This window comes from Mustela nigripes, chromosome 4 (genome assembly GCF_022355385.1).
Source record: "Mustela nigripes isolate SB6536 chromosome 4, MUSNIG.SB6536, whole genome shotgun sequence".
Classification (NCBI taxonomy): Eukaryota; Metazoa; Chordata; class Mammalia; order Carnivora; family Mustelidae; genus Mustela; species Mustela nigripes.
In genome coordinates, this window is record NC_081560.1 from 156,273,228 (window position 1) to 156,295,802 (window position 22,575).

Here is a 22,575-nt window from a genome sequence, read left to right on the forward strand (position 1 = left end):
AAACTAACGAGGGTTGGAGAACATATGCCCTCTGAGAGCATAAAATGGGCTCCAATTCACAATCCCCACCACTCACTAGCCACAGCCTGGCATGCTGGCCTTCTGACAAAGGATTGACCGCTAGACCCCCGCTGAGTGTGTGAACTTCAACTCTGGAGAGATGGAGGTGGAGACTGCAAAGATCATGTCCATGTTCATGTTGGTAGTGGGAGGCCAAAGGGAGACAGAAAACCAGTTGTGTTGGGAGATTCAAAACTTAGGAGGAGGAATGTGGGGAGAGATACATCTCCAGCTTTTTTGCCTCAACACCTCTAGTTCAGCTAACTTGCATAGGGCTTTGGTACCACCCACCAGGAAGCTAAAGCGAGACAGTAAACATGATGCATTCAGTTAAAACTCTGCATATCTAGCACCTGGATACAGGTAGCTCCCGGGCCACAGTGTGTTGGAGCCAAGTTTCTAGGGCAAAAGCCAGCATTCAGCGATTTACTTCAGATGCTATATTTTGAGGCCTCACATGGCCCTGGCCAACAAAATGGGTGGCGCATTTATTCTCTGAGCAACAGGGAAAGAAAGCATGGGCCCAGTGAGGAAATCCAAAAGGAGTCCATGAGAAAGCGATTTCTGTACTTCATCATAGAATTCTGTTCCTTTCAAACGCTAAGGTATTCTTTAGGGTATGATCTCATCTCTGGAGACTAATGAAATATATTATTTCTAGGAGATGCAAATTTTACTTCAGTGTTATGAGAAAATAGGGACACTTTAGACCATAAAATGTGCATTTTATGCTTTAGGGAGAAAGACTTTTAAACACACCCTGCCATCCAAAAAATAAATAGCTTCATAAAACTGCCCTCGAGAAGATGAAAAGGTTGTAACTGTAAGAACAAAATCTTCTGAGACACTAAATGGACTGCAAAATGCAATTATTGACCATAATATTATGTTCTCCATGATACTTAGAGACCTTCTAGAATATCCCTTCCTATACAGGTGAACACGGATGCTACCATATTGCACTGGTTGCTTGTTGCTGTAAGAAACTTCGGGGCTTGGAACAAAATAAGTTTATTATCTTGCATCTCTGGAAGTCAGATGTCCTAAAATCAAAGTGTTTAACAGGTTGCTTTCCTTTTGGATGCTCTGAGGGAAAATCCCTTCCCTGCCTTTCTTTAATGTCCTAGAGGAAAACACCTTAGTTCATCATGGACCCCTTCCTCCAAGTACAAAGCTCATGACACAGCATCCTCCCATCACTCTAGGACTTACATACCCCTGCCTTCCTCTTACTGACCCTTGTGATTACACTGACCCACCCAGATAATCCAAAATAATTTCTCTAACTCAAGCTCTTAATCTAACCTCATTCCAGAGTCTCTTTTACTGTGTAAGTTAACATATTCATAGGTCCTGGGGATCAGAATGTGGACCTATCAGGGAAGTGGGTTTCATAATTCGGCCTACAAGGCACATGGATTGGAAATGTGAGCTACAAACCATGACAGCAGGGAGGGTCATGGGAATAAAGGGTAATGGGAATAAAAAAGTGCATTTAGGAAGCTCAGTCACATAAGGAGGAACACTCTATTTGTTCTTGTTTCCTATCTTCAATCTACTAATGTGTGTTTGAAATCCTTGCTCTTAGAAGCATTTTTATTTGAACTTTGTAGACATAAGTAAGATTCTTTTTAAAAAGAATGGATAAATATTTAGTGAGCATTGTACTGAGCTCTGACCAGCATACACTCATTAAATATTTATTTTAAATATGAAAACACGGAGCTGTTGTCAAAGAAAAGACAGGGATAGTATTTAATATGTTATGTGGCTAAATGAGAACATTACCCTGTAATCCCTGATGAGACACCAGGACCTTCAGTTATAATTAAGGTAGGGAGGAGTGCGTGAGGGGGTGGGAAACAAGAGTAATAATACATACTAATTGCTTACTATGTTCCCTATGGATTCCTACAATCAGCCTTACTTGACAGATAAGCGAATAGAGATACAGGAAAAGTAACGGATTCCAAACTTCAAGTCTAGGAAGTGAGGGCTGAGGTTTGAAGCCAAGAGTTCTCCATGCAGAGCCAGAGGTTAGAAAGGCCTTGAAATTTTTCTTAACTGTTTTAGGGTGATCCATTTCAGGGCAGAGCTAGAGAATATATAGTGGAGGTTTCTTTATGCAGATCAAGATATACGGTTTGTACTAGTGCTCTCCGAGTTCACCCAAAAACCCCAAAGAGAAATATTTGATTTGAGAAGCGGTTCCAATTTGTGATGGACTATACACGGATTTAAAAAAGATACTGACACAGAAGGAAGAAGGAGAATGGTCACAAGCACATTAAAAAAAAAAAAAAAAAGGTAAAACAATTATTTTCTGGGAGAAAATTCATCTAAGGAATGCTTTTCACTAAAAACATTTCTTCTGGGGTGCCTGGGTGGCTCGGTCAGTTAAGCATCCAACTCTTGATCTCGGCTCAGTCATGATCTCAGGGTTTTGAGACTGGACCCCCACATCGGGCATCATGCTGGCTGTGGAAGCAGCTTAAGATTCTCTGTCTCCATCTCCGTAAAAATTAAGAAAAATAAAATAAAACATCTGTTTCCAGTTTCCACCCTCCCCTCAAAGATTCCACGACCAAGACATTCTACATCTTCTTGAACCTGAAGGTAAAAGCCCCTCCAGGCTCAAGAAATAGGATGTGTTAGGTGAACAAGTATCAGGACTTGACCCAGAACTCTTTGGGCTTCTGTGGTGGCTGAACATTTCCATGTCTCGCCTTCTACACTAACTTTGCTACTTGAGACCATGCTCCTGAAGCCACTGTCATGTTAATCTCCTGAAAGAATATGGAGTTGTTTGCTATGGGGGCGGGAGGAACTCCTTCAGAAATTTAAGATTAAAATTGGAATTTTGTGGTTGGTTACAGACTGCTCCACCCCTTTTACCCCAAAGAGAAAAAATGGATACAAATCTTGACTTGCCATTTACCATCTCCACAAATTACTTAATCTCTGAGCCCCCGTTTCCTCTGTAAGGCCTGGGAAAAGTGGATCATAGTTATTTTGGGCAATATTGCTAGAAAAATTAAAATAAACAATTATGCAAAGCCTGGGCTCATAGCTGTTAGGTTACCCTCCCTACTCGCATGGTTTGTAGCTCACAACTCCAATCCATGTGCCTTGTAGGCAGGATTATGAACCCCACGTCCCTGATGGGTCCACATTCTAATCCCCAGAACCTAGGAATCCCTTCTACCACACACACACACACACACACACACACACACATACACAGGTCAAGAAATGGAGGAGGGCACTCACTACTCCAAAAGACCTGAATCACAATAGCAGAACTTACCCAACAAAATCAACATAAGAAATCATGCAACATTTCTTATGTTACAGACCTAGAGGAAGACAGCATTTGGGACTGGGAAACGTTTCAGACCAACTTTCCCTTTTCTTATGGCGGAAATGGAAATCTAAGAGAGGGAACAACAACAACAACAAAAAAAAATGGGTCCAAGATTGTTGAGGATAGTCCCTTCTGGGGTTAGAAGTCAGACCACAGACACCCGGACATGGTCCCACCTTAATAAAGACAACTTAGCAACAACGGTGGTAATAACTATTATTTGGGGGGATTTTCAATGTGCTAGACTCTTGAAAAGCATTAGGTCATTTGTGTTCCCCAAGCCCCTGAGAGATCAGGTTTTATTAGCACCCCTACTTTACACGTGAAGAAACTACCACATAGAAAGCCACAGTATCTTTGAGGCTGGGTGCATAGTGCATGGCAAGCGAGTTTGGAAGCCAAACTGAAACAGCCAGCTGAACCCTGACTTCATCCGGGCCTTATGTTAACAGTCTGTAACACACACACACACACACACACACACACACACCCTTAATAATAGGTCACTTGCAGTTACTCCTTTTTTTAATTTTTATTTTCAAATATAGTTCCATCAGGACATTCTATTTCCTTCCTCTTAATTCTTGTCTCCTTGTAATTTTATCTAAGCCTGTAAAACAAGAACCTCCCACTGTCTAACCACTATTTTTTAATTAGCATGAGTAGCAAACCAAATTATAATGCATCAGTACTTTTTCATGGCAGTTTAGCCTCTTTAAAATCTCTAAACTGTTAATTTTTTTTAAAGCACAGCACTTAGGACAGTTACCAAATCCATGTCAGGGAATAAATCTTTGCAAGTTTTACAATTGATATGCTAATAGAAAATCAAAGGCTTTGGGGCAGATCCTGAACCACAGGTACTTTTCCTAGAGAAAAAATTTCCAATCTTGAAGGTCTAGATCTTTTGAGTCAGATTTGTCGGAACAGGAAAGAAACCGCTATGAGCCTAGGCTTTGCATAATCATTTACTTTAATTTTTCCAATAATATTGTGCCCAAAATAACTATGATCCACATTTCCCAGGCAATACAGAGGAAATGGAGGCTCAGAGATGAAGTAATTTGCCAAGATGGTAAATGGCAAGCCGAGATTTGTATCCATTTTTTGTCCGACCCGAAGGCTCATTCCACTCTAACACAGCACACCCAGGAGGAAACACATTTCCGTTTGGATGTTGTTGTTCTTCCCCTTTCAAAGCAGAGTGGACAGTGCCGGGTGCACATTTAGTGAGTGTGCATAAATCCTGCTACTCCCACATCAGCTTCCAAAGCAACAGGTTAACTCTGAGGAGTTTAAAAGGTGGTAGAGGTGGGAAGAGGCAGAGGTCATGCCTGGAATGCCTAAAAGCCTTTAATGTAAGGCAATTTGACACATAAACCTCAGAGCTAAGAACATCTTTATTTTTAAGAGCAAGAAAGCAGGTGTGCATGTGTGGGGTGGTGACGGGGGGTGCAGAGGAAGAAGGAGAGCAAGAATCCCAAGCAGGCTCCATGTCCAGTACAGAGCCTGGCCTGGATCTCACTCCCCTGAAATCATGATCAGAGCCAAAATCAAGAGCTAGACACTTAGCTGACTGAACTACCCAGGAGCCCAGAACCTCTGTATTCGTAAAGGCACTTACAAAAGGTCATTTTTAAGATGTCAGTTTCCTGTTTGTCAGCTCCTCAGATGAACATTTATCAGTAGTGACATGACAACGAACTTTCTCTGCACCCAGGCTTCCTCACCCTTCTCGTGCCCCAGAAAGTAGAAAGGTGACACAGACCCACTGTTTTTCTGAAAAGCACTTAGAATAGCTTTCGTTTGCATTTTCAAGAACTCCATGAATTACTTTCTAAGTTATTCTGGAGGCTTAAAGACTTTCAATTTCCTCACATCTTTATGGCAAAGGAATTCCAGAATGATAAAAAGGTATCATAAAACTAAGTATATTTGAAATTATATTTGTTTAAGAAAAACAATTCCTGTGAGGGGTTTTAACTGGAGATTTTGTCCTTCGGGTATATGCAGCCACAGTTAATAAGTATGTAAATCAGCTACAGAGACCATTATTTCTGTATCCTCAAACCCTGAAAAATGTCCCCGTGGAGGCAGACATGTCTTGCTGACGATGAAATGACAAAGGACATGAATAATCCCAGTTATTTGCCGGCGCCCCCTTAGGGATCCATGTACACTCGTGTCCTCAGCCTCCAGCTGCCCGTCCAACGGGGTAGGAACTGCGGGTTCACCTGCACTTTGAAATGGTGCAGCTCCAGCCCCACATGTCAAAACCTCTCGGAGGCTACACCTGACCAGCACCTCCCACCTCTGGGCTCTTACATCTCTGGAAGAGCAAATGTAAAGGCACATTCCAGCTGTTAAGATACATACTTGCCTCAACAGTTCTATACTAGTAATTTCTGCCAAGGAAATGTTTAGCGAGGAATACATTCAGGGACAAGGTCCCTTGTCTGTTACAAGGTTGCTCCTCTGAGAGTTATTTTTAATGCCCAACAATAGGGGATTGCTTAGTCATTTAAAATGACACTGTAGATGTCCATGGCATAAGGTCAGAAAAAACAGGTGACCAAAAATATACTTTTATCCTGTTTTTACATATGTACACACACCCCTGCACCAACGGACACACACCTCAGTACACAGTGGGGGTATAGGTATTTTCATTTTCCTTTTTCTTTGTGTTTTCTATTGCCTTCTACACGAACAACATAGCAGTGTTTATAACCAAATCTTAATTGTTCTTAGTTCATGTGTACAAGATGTGGGAAGTAGCCTAGGAACAAGAATGAAACGAGAGGGTGCATAAAGTTCTTTGCCTCTTTCAGGTGATTCTCACATGTCACCTGCATGCTGGCCTCCCTGGTCCTGTCTAAAATTGAAACCCCCAACATTGATGTGCCATATCCCTCGCCCGCCATGTTTTAGCTTCATAGCACTCTTTGCTACGCCATCCAACAGGTCATCTTTTAATTTCTTACTCAGTTTTTGTCTTCTCTCACCATAAAGCAGCCATTCCTTGAGGGCAAGGGGTTGGTTTTGTTCACTGCTGTGTGGCTGGTGGTCCCTCGCACAATGGATGCTTGCTTACTAGTGGTACAAAGCCGACTGTCCAGGAATAGTTCAGACCGCACCAAAAGTCAACCAAGTTAGATTCTCCCAAGTACTCAGCTTGTAAAAAAAATGCTTAAAGCAACAAAATAGTGGAGTTGGGGGGCGGGGAGTTTGACTACATTCAGAGCAAGAAGATGTGGATTTGGCAAGTCTACCGAGTAAGATGGCGCATGGTTAGATGATGAGGAATTCAGTTCAGCTTCTTGTTACGTAGCTTCTCTTTGAAGCAAGGACAGTGAGAAAATGTACAAGTACCACTGAAAATAAGGCCACTCCATTCTCAGATAAGTAGGATATAAATGTCCTTTGGTTGCCCTGTAGGCATCTGGCCCAGACGATGACCACTGTCTCTGGGAGGCCATCCCTTGCTTAAGGCACTGCTCAACACCCTGGGCTACCTTGTGGTAACGGCACGATTCATTGTAGTTAATTACTGCACATTTAGAAAGTCAGATCTTTTGAGTCTAAACACTGTATTCTATTTATTGTGGAAGCCTCAGAGCCCCCTTCTCGTACAAAAAGTCCTCAATAGATACAGGGTTTACTAATTGCTAAACAATAAGCCAAGAAAATTTGCAAATTAGCTTATTGATCCACACTGAGGGAACTTTAAATATCAGAGGATTAGAAAAGTAACAAAAGATAGAGAACAGACTGCCTGATTTTACAAAAGTAGAACAAATATTTGGCAACTCGCTCACTGATGTGTTTTGTTGCTGATCTCAGGCCAAATTTTATACTGAAAAACTGAACAGAGACTTCGAGAGGACCTCAGAAAATAAGTTATGATAGGGGCGCCTGGGTAGCTCAGTCAGTTAAACATTGGCCTTTGGCTCAGGTTGTGATCCCAGGGTCCTGGGATTGAGCCCCACATCAAGATCTCTGCTGCAGGGAGCCTGCTTCTCCTTCTCCTGCTCTCCCTACTCAGGCTCTCTGTCTCTGTCAAACTTTTTTTTTTAAAAAAAGTTATGATCAACAGGGGCCATCCTGAGTTCACCTAGAAATACTGTTACCTGGCCCTCTGCAGTTTCTTCTTGGCTACGATTAGTCAACATCTTAGAAAATGACTAGGAACTTTTGATTTCTGCAAAAGCCATCAAACAATAGCTTATATAATATCTATGTTCACAGTGTCCTGCATATAACAGATACTTGATAAAAGTCAATTGGGCAAATGCTTGCGAGAGTATTAACCGAACCATTTCCTTCTAACACTTTTTGGGTGTGATTTTTCCCTTCTCCTAAACCATGCTCCTCTATCTTAGGACATCCATTTCTGACCACCATCTAGTGGTAAGGTCCACTAACCCTTTGTTGAAAAAAATCATCCCAAGTGTGCCATATTACTTTAGTTACAGAATTTGAGAATTTCTTCACATTAATTATTGGACAATATGGAAGCCCAAGATCATCCATCACTTTAGCCTTGGAGAAGACTTAGGTTAACGAAAGCAACGCTGTAGATGCTAGAGGTCAAGATGGATACCTTTGTCTTTCCTTGGTTTTTCTCTTCCACCCTTTCAGAATCAGACCCCAGCTGCACTCCTTTTACCCTTTTATCCTGGTAGCTACATAGAAAGGATATACAGCTAATAAACTGACTATACTCAGATGTGGAGGGCTGAATGTTTCATCACCATGGGACTTTTAAAGAAAGAGGATAGAGGACGGTTATTTCCACATATCCCTAACACACAGGCACAGACAACACACACTCAAGCTCAGATTCAATTCCCCCCACTGATACATATGGATGCTCTGGAAATAGGTCGACACAAACCTATGTATGCATGTATGTACATGCCCATATACCCACACACACCACTCATACTCATGAGGTTATACAGGAGGCCCTGCATGAATTGAATTCCCTCTCCCTTGTATGTGTGTGCTTGAGTAGAAAAGCCTTCTAAGGGGAGGTAGGAGGCTTAGATTCTTGCACTGGCTTTTCTAGCTGGCAGGTTGTGTCATTCTGAGCAACTCCCTTTCCTCCCCACACTCTAGTTTCTTTATAAATTGAAGGGGTTTAGCACAGGACATCAAGTCTTCAGAAAACTGTAGGAAGGGCTGAAGAAGTGGGCTCTGGGCCAGTCTCTTGAAAGGACTCCAGGACAGCAGAGCACCACGCCCCTGAGGCAGCCGCTACCACCTCTGAGGCCACCGCTAGGGTTCTGCTGGCCTATGTTTGAGGCCCCCCACCAACTGGACGGCAGTCTGTGGATATCCCACACTGGAGAACACACACCCTGACCAGAAATCCGGAGATGAGAGTCAGGTCAACAAGTTGTCTCTATACCCACTAACGTTTGACAGCTAGAAGACTAGAAAGTGAATACTGGAATGTACTGTTGGAACAAATCACCTTCTTCTTGGCTAGTGGAGCACCTGGAGGCACGGGTAAGAGGCCACATCCTCAATTATCCATTCAAATCTCATGCAAATACAACTGATCAGGAAAAATTTAGCTCCAGCCCAGAGCCTCCATTGCAAAGAAATCTTGCAATCTTGAGGATACAATTTTAGCTTTCTAGTTTCTGTGGGACAGATGAGCACATGGAGATTAAGACCGCATGGTGAAGGCCAAGAAACAGTATCTAGCACTGCTATGTTCTGAAAGGGCAAGACGGTATTTCAGAAGCCAGGGAGTCCCTATCATTGGAGATGTGCAAACAGGACCCAGGAATGCCGTAGAGGAGGCAGATTTTGACCAGTAATTTGCAGACCTTGCTGCCTATTTTAATCCCCTGGTCCCCAATTCCAAATATCCTGGCTCAGTCTGTGGTTAGTCCCAGGAATTTTTTTTTTTTTTTAATTCTTCCCAAATGATTGCGAAGCATGCCTGGACTTAGGAACCACTTGAGTACAACATTCAAGATCATTTCCAGTCTTGCATATTTATGCGTTCTTAACTCTAGACCTGTAGAACTACACAGTCATATAGGCCATGTTTCTAGTATAAGGTGGCAAATGTTACCTTCAAATGAACACAGAATCTCAAGAGACTGCAGGCTATAAAATGGTACATTGCTGTGTCACCTAATTCGAAAGGAATCTGGTTATCACCTATTTTGTGGTAATAAAAATTTGTGCCCTCTAACTGAAGGCAAACTGTCATATGAAGCACTCACTACCATAGAATGGGGAAGAGAATGCAGAGTGGTGCAGTCTTGAAGGCACACAGACACGGACCCTCCATGCACACAGCAGGCACACACACATACACAGACCCACACAGACCCAAACACACACACACACACAGGCACAGACCCAGAACCTCCCCCCCCAACACACAGGCACAGACCCAGACACACCCACACACACCAAGACAACCAAGACACACACACACACACACACACACACACACACAGACAAGAGAAACAGACCCATCCATATACCCACAGAGGCCCTCATAGAGAGAAACATAAACACACACACACAAAGAATATTAGCTCATCTTTGTGTCTAGAGATTTATCCTCTGCACAAACACCAAACCCATTGTTTTTAATGTACTTGCCCTTGAAAGGTTGGTAAATGTTTGGCTGAGCAGAAGGGCAAATACAGACAGGTTCTACCACTGGTATTATAATCAGTGACTCAAAAATGATTGTTTTATCCAACTTACAGCTCAAAATCCAAATTTGTTACACTTTGCTAAATGTCCAGGGTTTTGCTGGGGCAGCAGGTCCTGGTGTAGAAGACACAAACATGAACACCTAGGGTATATCCCATACACCAGAGCGATTTCTCTGAAACTTCAATATAGGTAGAAAATACACAACTTGGTTCCATATTGGAGATCACGTATATAAACTACAGTGTTAGAGGTACCCAGAAATAAAAAAGTTGGCTTTGGCCTCAATGAAGGCTCATAACAAATTTGGACAGAAAAATAAGATGGGCTTACAGTTGCATTTTGCAACTCAACTCACTTTAATTTTCTTAACCATTTATCTAGCCAAAACTAAGTTTTATACTCTGAAGGCCAAGCACACTTCCGCCAAAGGGGAAAAAACAAAACAAAACAAAAACAAAACCTTGGTTTATCAGTGTTTGGTGCTGGATAATACCAAGCTATACACACTGAAATTTAGATGTAGAAGCACATCTAGTCTACTCATCAGGCTACTGATTTTTTCCTAGTTTCTCCAATGTGGTGAGAATAATGGAATGGCCTCCCAAATATGCCCCCACACTAATCCCTGAAACCTGTAAAGGAATAGATTCTCCTACATGGCAGAGACTCTCTGAAGGGGTAACAGAGGACAACAGGCATGAGTTGGGGAAATTATCCTGGATTATCTGGTGGGCGCCATCTTTTCACAGGAGTCATTGAATGCCCAGCTTCCCCTGGCTGAAGAAAGAAGTCACATGAACAGGCCTACATCAGCCCCGCTAGCTGTAGAGGAAAGACTCCAAGCCAAGAATACAGATCACCTCGAAAAAACTGGAAAGGCAAAGAAAAGGAATTCTCCAGAAAGGAACACCATCTGGCCAGCATCTTGATTTTAGTTGCATGACCTCTGCATTGGACTTCTGTCCTACAGAATGGTAAGATAATGCCTTTGTGTTACTGAGCCACTAAGACTGTAAGAATTTGTTAGAGCAACAGGTAGAAAACTAAAACATCCAGTAGCTTTCCTGTCGATGATGGTTCCCTTCTTACTAGAGTAGTAGAGGCTGGTCACTTCCCAGTAATAGTCAAGGAAATCATTGACCTTCTACTGACCATTTGAAAGGAAGTTTAGATGAAGCAGGAAGGGCATATAGTTTGGAGCTGAAGGCATTTCTCAACCAACAAAGACCATGACCCTGAGAAAAATTTCCATTTTTCTGAGGTTTAATATTATCTTTTATACATGAAGGATAATAAGCCTTGCTTATTTTATAGAAGAGTTAAAAATAGACTTAAAAGGAGACAGAAACATGCTTTGTGTATTATACTCTATAAAGAACCATACTACCTTTTTCTTCCAAGAAAATTATAGACTGTCAAATTTACCGCAGAAATGATTATCTCCCAAATACCCATTCATTTTTGTTCTTATGTAAGAATCTCCCAACTTCTAGCTGAGAATATGGCAATTGATCCCTTACAGCCAAGGATGGCTATAGGACTCAAGTTCTAACCCATGGGACATCAATGACCATTTTAGTAGTCAAATCCCAGATGATGCCCTTGATAAAAGGATGTTGCCCTCTGCTTTTTCTTTTCATGTTCCTATAGGCCAGAATGGCTGGGGCAGCAGAGAATCATAAATGAGAACAATTTGCTGGGGCAGGGTTGTCAGAAACACAAACGTATCTCTTCACTCACAGATTATGGCAACAGCAGAATTGAGTGGTTGAAAAAAATACCATATGACCTTCAAAGATACTTACCATTAGCCTTTTATAGCTAGAGTTTACTGGCCCCTGCTGTAGGTGACAGGAGGTCAAGAATATAGATAAAATCTCAGTCCTGAAACAACCACCTAGAGCAGAGATGCTTTTCCCCTTTGACTACCTACCAGCTTGGAATTTCATACTAACCAAAAATAAACCTATACTGTTGAATCTACTATTAATTTATCAGTTACAAGTGAGCGTCATAAACCAGACTTAGTAATACGAACAATGGTCATGATGAGGACTAGGATGATGACTACCATGAACACATGTGGTAGTGCTTATGACATTCTAGGACTCCTCCAAATGTGTATATTACACATACATTTAATGCTCATGATAATTCTATAAAGCACTATTTTTAATTTCTGCTTGACAGTTGAGGAAGCTGAGGTCTAGCAGTTAAATAACTTTTTCAAGAACATAACAAAAAGGTGACAGAACTAGATCTGGATGCAAGTCACTCAACACCAGCATCTCGGATCTTAGCCATACATTAAATTGTCTCTTAGCAGATCCCAGCTCTTTCATTCTGACTGAGCATATCTAACAGTCAACCTCCTGAAATTAATTTTAACAGGAGTCCTATTAGAAACAATATCTTAACCCCAAAATATCGACAAGTGGTGAGGTAGGGCTGAGAATACAAATAGCAATTTGTTTTCTTTTAAATAAAATGTCCTTTTTTTATTGTATACCTAGACTTCAGACTCAGAAATAGCCTAAATTAAAGATTTTAATTAAGCTTAGCAATCTTGTTTGAATTAAGATAATCTATTTGGAAATAAAGAAAAATACAAAGAAAGGCAAAAGTTCAGAGGCATAAAATGAAGTCTGAGAATTCATGATAAGGAGGAGGATGGGAGAGGGGGCATAAGAAATGGAGAACTGGACATCCCTGTTTCTTTACCAAGGACAAGAAACAAAGCAGAATACTTGACCTCCTAACTACTGACAAGAGTTTATGCTGAAAAAGAAAGATTTAGGAAAACTGTACTAGTTGCTCAAGGTCACAGAAATAGTCAATGAAACCTACATCTTTGTTACCACAAGCCAAGCTTCTTTATGCTAGACTGTCTTTAAGTGGATAAAATGAAATAAACAACAAAAAACCCTGGTGATTCCAGGAAGGAAAAACTTGAATAAGATGGGGCACTTTCTTAGAGCTTGGACAAAAGATCACACAGGCATTTCAGAAGGTCATGAAGCACAGGACTGGCCCAAGGCTGATCAAGTGTCTTTTGAGGAAAACAGGAAAGAAAATTCTCAAATGCTGGTGTAAGAAAGTAAAGTCAGTTCAAGGTCAGAGCCCCAAAACGAGTACAAGGTCATAACAAAGAGGTTACATCTCTGAGGAAATTGTTAAGCATTAAAAACTCTGACTGGCATATCTATTTTCACTTTCACAGAGGAGATTAGTTGCTGATAAGCTCCTTATTATTGATTTCTCTGAGCCCTGAAGTTCTCTAAAGATGGGAAATATGATAGGATGAGCTCCATTACAACTGTGAAGTTAAATGCAAGGCATTGTGGTTTCCTCAATCGAGTCATTAAAAAGAAATGGCTTGTAGAACTAACTCACTGTATAATACTATCCCTCTGTTCCATACTGCCTAGAACTAATAAGGAGAATCTTTTATCTCTCAAAATGAATTTGAGTCCTGGACTTAGAGTTGAAAGACCTTTTGGAGATTATCTACTCATTTCATAGGTGAGAAACCAAAAGTTTCAGGGAAGACATTGGTTACATTGTGATTTCTTGGTCTTAGAGCATGAAATCCATCTGTTGGCAAGCACATTCCAAATGAATGGTGAATGTTATTGTGTTCCGTCTGGAGTTGATTTTGTCTGAGCCATGGAGCAGCATTCTGAAATGTTCAGGAGGGAAGATCTGTATATATAACGGAAAAATCAAGAACAGTCTTGTATAATGTAACACAAAAACCACAGAAGCAATCTTCCCTTAAGTGAACTGAGTAATATCTGCTTGGTGTGGTCAAAGAAAAGTAAGTGATGTAGAAGGATGTCGGGCAAGAAGGGGCAAGCTGTGCCTGGAAAACTAAGCTATGGCCTGGTCGCCAGGTGCTTTGTAGACCACAAGTGGAAGGTTGGGTTATTCTTCTAAGTGCAATTCAGGCTATTAAATACATTTGGGCTAGATTATGACAAGGCTCGATTCAACCACTCATCTACTTATTCCTTTTATAATCAAGCATACTTTTAGGCTCCTGTAAAACAAGAAGCTACATTGGTACATTCTGCCCATGTAACCCTCCAAGTCTTTTGGAGGAGGCAGTACTCTAAAATGTAACATAAGGTAACAAGAAGGGAGCAACAAAGAACAAGAGAGACTGGTACTATAGGAGAGTCTGCAGGGACAGGAATGGTCACGTGCGTTCTTGGACCAAACAAGTCTTTAGTTGTCAGAATAATTTCATTAGATGGACTCTCACTTCATCCTTAAAGCAACACAGGGATATACGGGTCAACCCTCACCATTTATGAAACTGATACTCAAGGAAGCCAAAGGACCAAGAGAGACCACACCTCAAAGATGGCAGAGTCCAAGGTCAAGCCTAGACTCTGACAGAAGCAGCTGCTTCCAATTATGTATGGGAATAATTGTATAGCATTACACAAACTCAGTAGGAAAGATTTTTGTCATTTATTAGGAGGTCTAGAACAGAGTGATGGCATATTTCTGCTTTTTACTCTGAGGGAAAATACAAGAAAGAACTTCTAGTTCAAACACCTCTACAGAACATACACAGCCCCTTGAAACATCACCCATTACCTTTTAGGAAGCAAACAGGATTTTACCTTTTAGTGGAATGGCCTAGCATGACAACACTTCAATTCAGCTTTGAATGAAGAAAGGTCTTTTCTCACTACTATTCTTCTTGATTCCTTCAGTGTTTATTTTGTGTTCAAAGTTCTGGAGAAGATTCATAAGCAACTAAATTAGTGCTGATACTTTTTTTCCATAGACTTGTAGGAAGGATTAAACAAGAAAGCCCTCTCCTATATTTGGGGATGGGGAGTAGATGCTGGGAATTAAGGCAACCAACCATCTTCCAGGATAACTCCAATGGTGTGCTTGTCCTGAGGCAGGCAGCCTGGGGTTGGAGAGGAGTTTGGCTTGGAGGGAGTAAGCAAGTCCTGTGATCCTGACATACAAAGCTATGTGGGAATTTTCCACCTCTGTGCTACAGGAGATCCTGAAAGAACATCTTGTAATCACCAAGAGTTCCGTGGAAAGAGCTGCTCTTGCAAGCCCTAAGGACACCAGAGATAAAGGGCAGAACTAGCCCTCATGAACATTCTGGAAGGAATTGTGGTCCTTTTGGCCCTTCAAAGCACATAGGAAATAAATAGGTGGAATTTCCTATATCCATAAAGCTGGGAGAATGCTGGCCTTCACAGCTGACGAGAAGGAAAGCAAAGATGCATATGCTGGGTGCCTTGAGGGGAGACGGACTGAATGTAACACTTGCTAGTACAGCTGCTATCTTCCAGCAGGCAGCCAGCCCAGAGGGGCGGATTCTTCAGGACTTCGTAAGCATTATTAGTGTGACTGACAGAACTGTGTTCACCTAAAAAGTGACCCACCTCAGGATCCCACATGAGAGAATATAGAGACAATCCAGAATAAGAAACTCCTGGAAAAACACAACTAGTGGAATAGACAGCAGCTGGTTGAAAAAATTAGTAAAGAATATTCAATTACAGCATCAGTAATATCTTTTGAACTTAGAAAGCTTTTTTCTTTCTTTATTTGGGAGAATGAGGGAGCAGAGGGAGAAGGACACTCCCCACTAAGCAAGGAGCCCAGTGGAAGGGGGAGTGGGTTGATCCCAGGACCCTGAGATCACAACCCAAGCCAAAAACAGACGCATGATGGACTGAGCCACCTAGGTGCCCCTAAAATGTGATTTTTGATAACAAAATTTAGTAGATAAACTTAATAGTTCATAGTATTTTCAGATAATGACAAAATCAGCATTTCTATGCCATTTATATAAAATTGTGTGTGTGTGTGTGTGTGCGCATCAAAGAAAAAAATTCCTCATCAAAACCTTACTGGTAGTTATTTCAAGATAACCTGAAAAGGAGATATATACTTTCTTCACATTTTTATGTACTGTATGAATTCTATTAGGTAACATAATTAGAAAAGCTATATAATCAAAAATTCTATTTTTAACGAACAAAAAGACCAAAATTATTAAAATTTTAAGGACTTTGTAGAGGATAGAAGACATGAACACATAAGCAGTAAGATAGTCTGGCCTGTTAAATTTTATTTTTAGCTAAAGGATTGTATCTCTTACCACACATTGATGAGCAGCTGAATTCGGAGGCTGGGGAAGCAACAAGTAAGGCAGTGTCCCCGAAAGGATACCCCCTTAAGTGGTCCACTTGTCTCAACCCTGAGCTCCAATCTAAACACGTCCTTACTGATTCTCACTTGTATTACACACATATTCTTCAGTCCAGAGAGAAGCCACTGTGTTTGTTTCTGAATTGTTGGCCGTTCAAGAGTCATCGCATACATTGTTAGAGGAAGTAAATTTCACTTTTAAGAAAGTGAAACATTTGCAACTCGCAAATGTGTATCATGACTGAATCCTGGGCCAGGAAGGAGCAGGACCAATCAGAGATGAGTGATGCCCTGCGGAGGCACAGTTCACACCCACAGAGTCTGTTTATGCCAACTCTCAGAACAGGGCAACTAAACTCTAGTGGCACTTAATGAGGCACTTTATAAGCACCAGAAATCAATGGAAAAAGTGAATTGCCAGTAATTACTGTGACTAGTACTAATTAAAAATGTCTCTAAACGGAGACATGACAAGGATGTAAAATTTGAATCAGATTATGCACAGAACCAGCTCAGGCAAGTTGGGAAGACTGCAGCTTGCCTCAGGTCAGTTGTTGGCTAAGAGCCCACTGGTCCTCAAGCTGCAGAGGGCTCCCCTTCTGCCTTAAATCAACCACCAGAGAACACTTAACTGGAAAGTCATCCAGCAAACTGCACCCTCTACAAGTAGAGAGAGAAGTCAACCCGAGTAATTGCGAGCGGGTATTTCTGCAAGGTACATTAGAGGAGAAATGCCCTCAGTGCAGCCAGAGACACTTCTAGAGCTTAGTTTTATTGAGAATTCTAAGTATTGATGAGACATAGTATTTAAAATCTGAACTATAAACAATTACAGACCCAGTTGTTAAAACTCTGCCTATCTGGTAAGAGCCCAGATATAAAGACTCTACCAATACAGAAGAGCATGGGACATAAAGAATTCTGTCTGCTATTGGGGGGGGGGGGGGTTGTTGTTTTTAATCTACTGTGAGTTTCTTTCTACTTTTTTTTTTAATTTATTTATTTGGCAGACAGAGATCACAAGTAGTCAGAGAGGCAGTCAGAGAGGGAGGGAAGCAGTCTCCCTGCTGAGCAGAGAGCTCAATGTGGGGCTTGATCCCAGGACCCTGAGATCATGACCTGAGCTGAAGGCAGAGGCTTTAACCCACTGAGCCACCTAGGCATCCCTCTTTCTACCTTCTTAATAAATATCTCCACTTGGCTGTGGGGAACATCTTCCCTGTAGTTTGGGTAGGGTTGATTTTGCCTTCCACCTCTTCCCACAATGACGGTGATTAGTCCCAGCCTTCCCACTTCTGACCACAGTGATTAGATCACCATGGCCCAGACAAATCATCTCCAAAACCTGACATGTAGATAACTGGAGAGAACCCATCAACCTTATTCTGAAGTCAAGAGGTGAAGGTATCTTCTAAATCTTGAGTTTGGGTCACTATCATTTGCCACGGGGTGGTGGGCAGGGGATAAAGAGATCATGAAAATGAGGTCCTCATTGAGGAGAAGAGTAAACATATGAAGGTGAACAGGAAAAGGGAAGGAAGAAGATACGTGGAGGGAGAAGGGAAGAGAGAGGGTTGTTGAAAACCTTATCTGAGTGCCCTGATCCAGCCTTGCTGAAGTCTTGCTTATTTCATGGACCTTCCAGCTGCATGAAAGCTACTTTTGAAAATTTCCTGTGAAATTTATGTTATTTGAGATAGAAGCAATACAGCATGAGATAACTTGTGGTAGCCCTGAGTTACAGAGCAGTGTCTGAATAACAACGGTTATTAGTTGTTATAATAGTAATAGTAACAAATACTACTTTTTAGTAGTAACAATAATAGTAACATACTACTCATATCAGGAAAGAATTCACTGGCTCACAGGTTTTACCTATTATTTACATTAATGTAAATTATTGCTCAATGTTTTACCATTTACAAGAGAGACCTGAAGTCACTCTGGTATGAAAGTACAGAACTGTATTTTGTAGTATTTTATAGTAAGTCCATCTTTTTTGTATCATTAGAGCTTCTAGAACTATATAGAATGCTACATAAAGCTCTGCAGCTCTTCCTACAGAAGATTTAATCTTACGGGAATCCTCAATTTGCTTAACCAATGATGCAAAGACATCAAATGTCCTGTGGCAATACAGGACAGGAAAGCATGCAGGATCTCTGGTCCCAGGTGGCCTCAGTCCTCATAACACATCCAGTTGCTGGGCACATTGTCCTTACAAGCTAGGATCGCCTCAAATGTCAGAAATTCTTGCTACTGAATTACCATCTTACACTCAGCCTTATCTGAAAAGAAGCCCACACACCAAATATCTAATATACATTTTAGTTTCAGAGAATGAAGCAGGCTCCCTTTGTTCTGAATTCAGCATCAACAAGCTATGTCCTCCCCTGAACATAGAAATTAGTATCCTTCTCCAAATATCCCTGATTAATATCTCTGCCTTCAGATTTCCAGCATTCTGGAAAGGCCATTTACCCCTGTTCATGTCTTGACTCTGATTTAATACCCTCTTAATACAGAGTTTGGTCTGAAGGTGAAAGCCACAAATCAATTTCCACAAAATTTTAATTCCAACATGCAGGTTCTATCACTCTCAATCAATCTTTTATGCTTGTGTTTTAAAGTCTCAAATTAAGGAAGAAATTGCTTCAGATATTTTTAAAGGTGGAGATCTGAATTGGACATACCTCAAATCATGGTTTCAATTATGTTTTTGGTTCCCAAAGAAGCCAGACTGCTTTGAAATTACTCCATACAAAATACGGTCTTTGATGCAATTCTTGTCAGGATGTGTCATAACCACAAAATTGAGTTGTAGATTTATAAATTTGGTATGAAAGCAAATAAGAATGACTAATCTGGCTTGTTTGGAGAAACTAAGTTACCAGAATCCTCTTTATCATTGAAATATTTAAATGTTTATAAACACTTACATAGGTATTATAATGTTCATCTTATAGATAAAGTTCTAAGCAATTTTAGATTCTGTCTCCTGATGCCAACACCTAGAAATCTCAGACAACTACAAACATGAGAGAAGGGAATGCAGGATTGACGGGCTGCCTGAGGCATCTGCCGACATGAAAAAACTACATATTTGGTTTTAACAGTGGCAGAATTAGAGGGAGAAAAAAATCCCTTAGACCCTTAAAAGAAAGCCGGGGCATTAGATTGAAACTTCTACAAGTGTCCAGGGCTATGGCAGGAGGGGAGGCAAGAGGAGTCCATTCCAGCCTCTGTATGGGCAGAGGGTGAGGGGGGCAGGGGCGGTGGGGGGGGGGGGTCTCCCAGACAGTCTGTAAACCCAAGCTACCGGTATTAGTTTACTGCAGTCCTAAATTTCTATGAATTTTCTGACTTAAAGCACACGTTTATTCTCATAGCAATCTGGAGGTCAGAAGTCCAAAATAGGTCTAATGAGCTTAAAACCAAACCAGCTGGGAATGTGTTTGTCCTGCAGACTTCAGGAGAGAACCCACTCCTTGCTTCTTCCAGCTTCCAGATGCTGTTCATGACCACCCCTTCTACCTTAAAAGCCAGCTGTGAAGCTGCTTTTCTCTGTGGCCACCTGCCTCCCTCTTAGGAGCCTTGTGATTCTACCAGGCCCACCTGGGTACTCTAGGATTCTCTGCTCATCTCTAGGTCCTTCACTTAATTATGTCTGCCAGATCACTTCTGCCATATAAAGTAGCACATTCACAAGTTCCAGAGATTCAGAGGTGGACTTTGTGAGGGGCCATTATTCAACCAACTCAATGGCCCTAACTTAAATCTGAAGGTTGAATTTAGATTGGCTCAGGGAACACAGAGTCAAGAATTTGAAGTGACAGAAGCAAATTCGTTCTGGAAGAATGCACCTTCAGCATAAGCCCCTTGACATACAGATTAAGGCTTGATATCAGGGCAACATGGTCTCATAACCAAAATTTACCCACTGCAACAGAAAACAAGCCACCATCAGGAGTCAGCTGGAGTAACGACAATTCTACCTCCAAGAACTTCAAAAATAATGAAATTATTAGAAACAGAACAGTAATGGAAAAACAGTGTGGTTAAAATATTCATAGAAGATAAAGGAAAGAAAAAACTGAGAAGAAGAGTCCATAAAATAATGGTCAGGACATTTTATAAACAACATGTAAAAATAAACTCAAATTAGAAGCTCAAAGGATGGAAAGAACTTGTACAGACCAGGGTGCTCTGTGAAAACTAAAAATGCCATAAATTTTTAAAAAATCGCTAACAGTATTCGGAGGCACTAATGGATTGAGAAATAGGAGTAAACATTCTGGAAAAGGGACAGATGAGTGACAACATAAAGATGCTTTTTACTGAAATTATTGTGGGTATTGTGCATAAAACATAAAATTGGCAAAGCTTGCAAGAGAAACCAGAAGAGATCTCAGCAGTTTGAGGGCCCACAGAGAAAAGAACCTGTCCTTCAGGCACCGCGGATTTTGCTTGCAAGACATTTGTTAATTTCAAGATAAGGAGAGGGTCTACCAGAAGGAAGCCCCAAACTAAACACCTTTTCGTCAATTGAGAACACTGGATGTTTACACGCTAAGGATGGGAGATAAAAGAACAACAGACTGAACAACAGACTGATTCCTACCAAAACTCCAACCCAGGATCAATTCCATTTAGACCTTGATTGTACTGAGGTACTGTGTCCCTACTCTAACCAAAGAAAGAACAAACCCTCGTTGTGAAAATTACCCAAAAGTTCATCTTGAGGCATATATATATATATATATATATATATATATATTTATACAATGTCCTATATTCAGTAAAAATTTCTAGGTCTGCCTAGGAGAAGAACCATAATAAGTGGGGAAAGAAAATAGAAATAAACTGGTATCCTGGAGTTAGCAGAGAAGTGGATTTACATGACTGCTTTAAATAGAGAAAAAAAAATAGAGAAATAGGAGAAAATATGAAGAATTATAAGAGTAATAGAAATGTATGAACTATAATGAAAATTGTCACCTATGAATAACACAATGATTGGTTTATAGCAGATTATATAAAGATTAGTGAAATGAAGGACACATTAATAGAAAATATTTGAAATTAAAGCAGTGAGAAAATGTGAATTTATACACATGTGTGCACACACACAGGAGAGAATGTAACATACCATATTTAAAGAGAATTTTCTATAACTAATAAAAGACATCAGCCCATAGACAAAAGCAGTTCTGAAAACCCCCAGCAAAATACATATGAAGAACAACCACACCTAGGCACACTGTAGTAAAAACACGGAAAACCAGACAGTACAGTTTTAAAGCATCCAGATGTGAAAAGGTACAAAGCAAAACCACAAAAAATCCCCAACAAAACAAACAAAGAGGCATATTACCCTTGCCAAAGTAATAAACAAGGAGACTAGGGCCTGAATTCTCAATAGTGACAATGGGACCCAGAAAACAATGATACCACATGTTTCAGTTTCTGAAGAATAACCACCAATCAAGAATTCTATATTGAACAAAAAAATCCTTCAAAGACACGTTTTCAGAAAACCAAAAACTGCAATAATTCATCTTAAGCGAAGTTGCTCTAAAGCTAAGGTCAGAAAGAATTGTTCAAGGACAATGATCCCAGAGAGAAGACACAGAAATGCAGGAAAGGATGAAAAGCCATGGGAAGAATCAAGGAATAAACACAAATGAATACTGTCTCAACATCATCTCTTGTGTGGATTAAAAATAATTAATATAATTATGATACAGGAAAATAATTCAGAAGATGGGGGGAGGCACGTCTCAATGTTTATTCATCTAATAACAGAATTTCAAACACATAGAACAAGAACGCATGAGACTCTAAGGAGCAATAAATACATGAATGAAGTCCTAGATTTTAACACCATGGTCTAAGTCAAGACACAGAAGATGTGCCACAACTTGACCCAACTCACAGGTATAGAGCTCAACACCTAAAAAACAGAATTCTTTCAGATATATCTGGCACACTTACCAAGTTAAACTATAAAAAACAAAGTTGGAACAAATTTTAGAAAAGAGTCAAGTCCTAGACAGTGTTCTTTCACCACAATAAAACAAGATTTGAAATAGATAACTGAAAGATACCTGAAAAAGTCCCAAATACCTGGAAACTAAAATAATTTTCAATAAACTTTTGACCCATGGGTCAAAGATTAAAAAGGGAAATTAGAAGTGAGGTCACCAAGATGATGGTACAGGAATTTCCAGTGCTTGTCCCCTCCCAGAAATATCAGTTTGTATAAC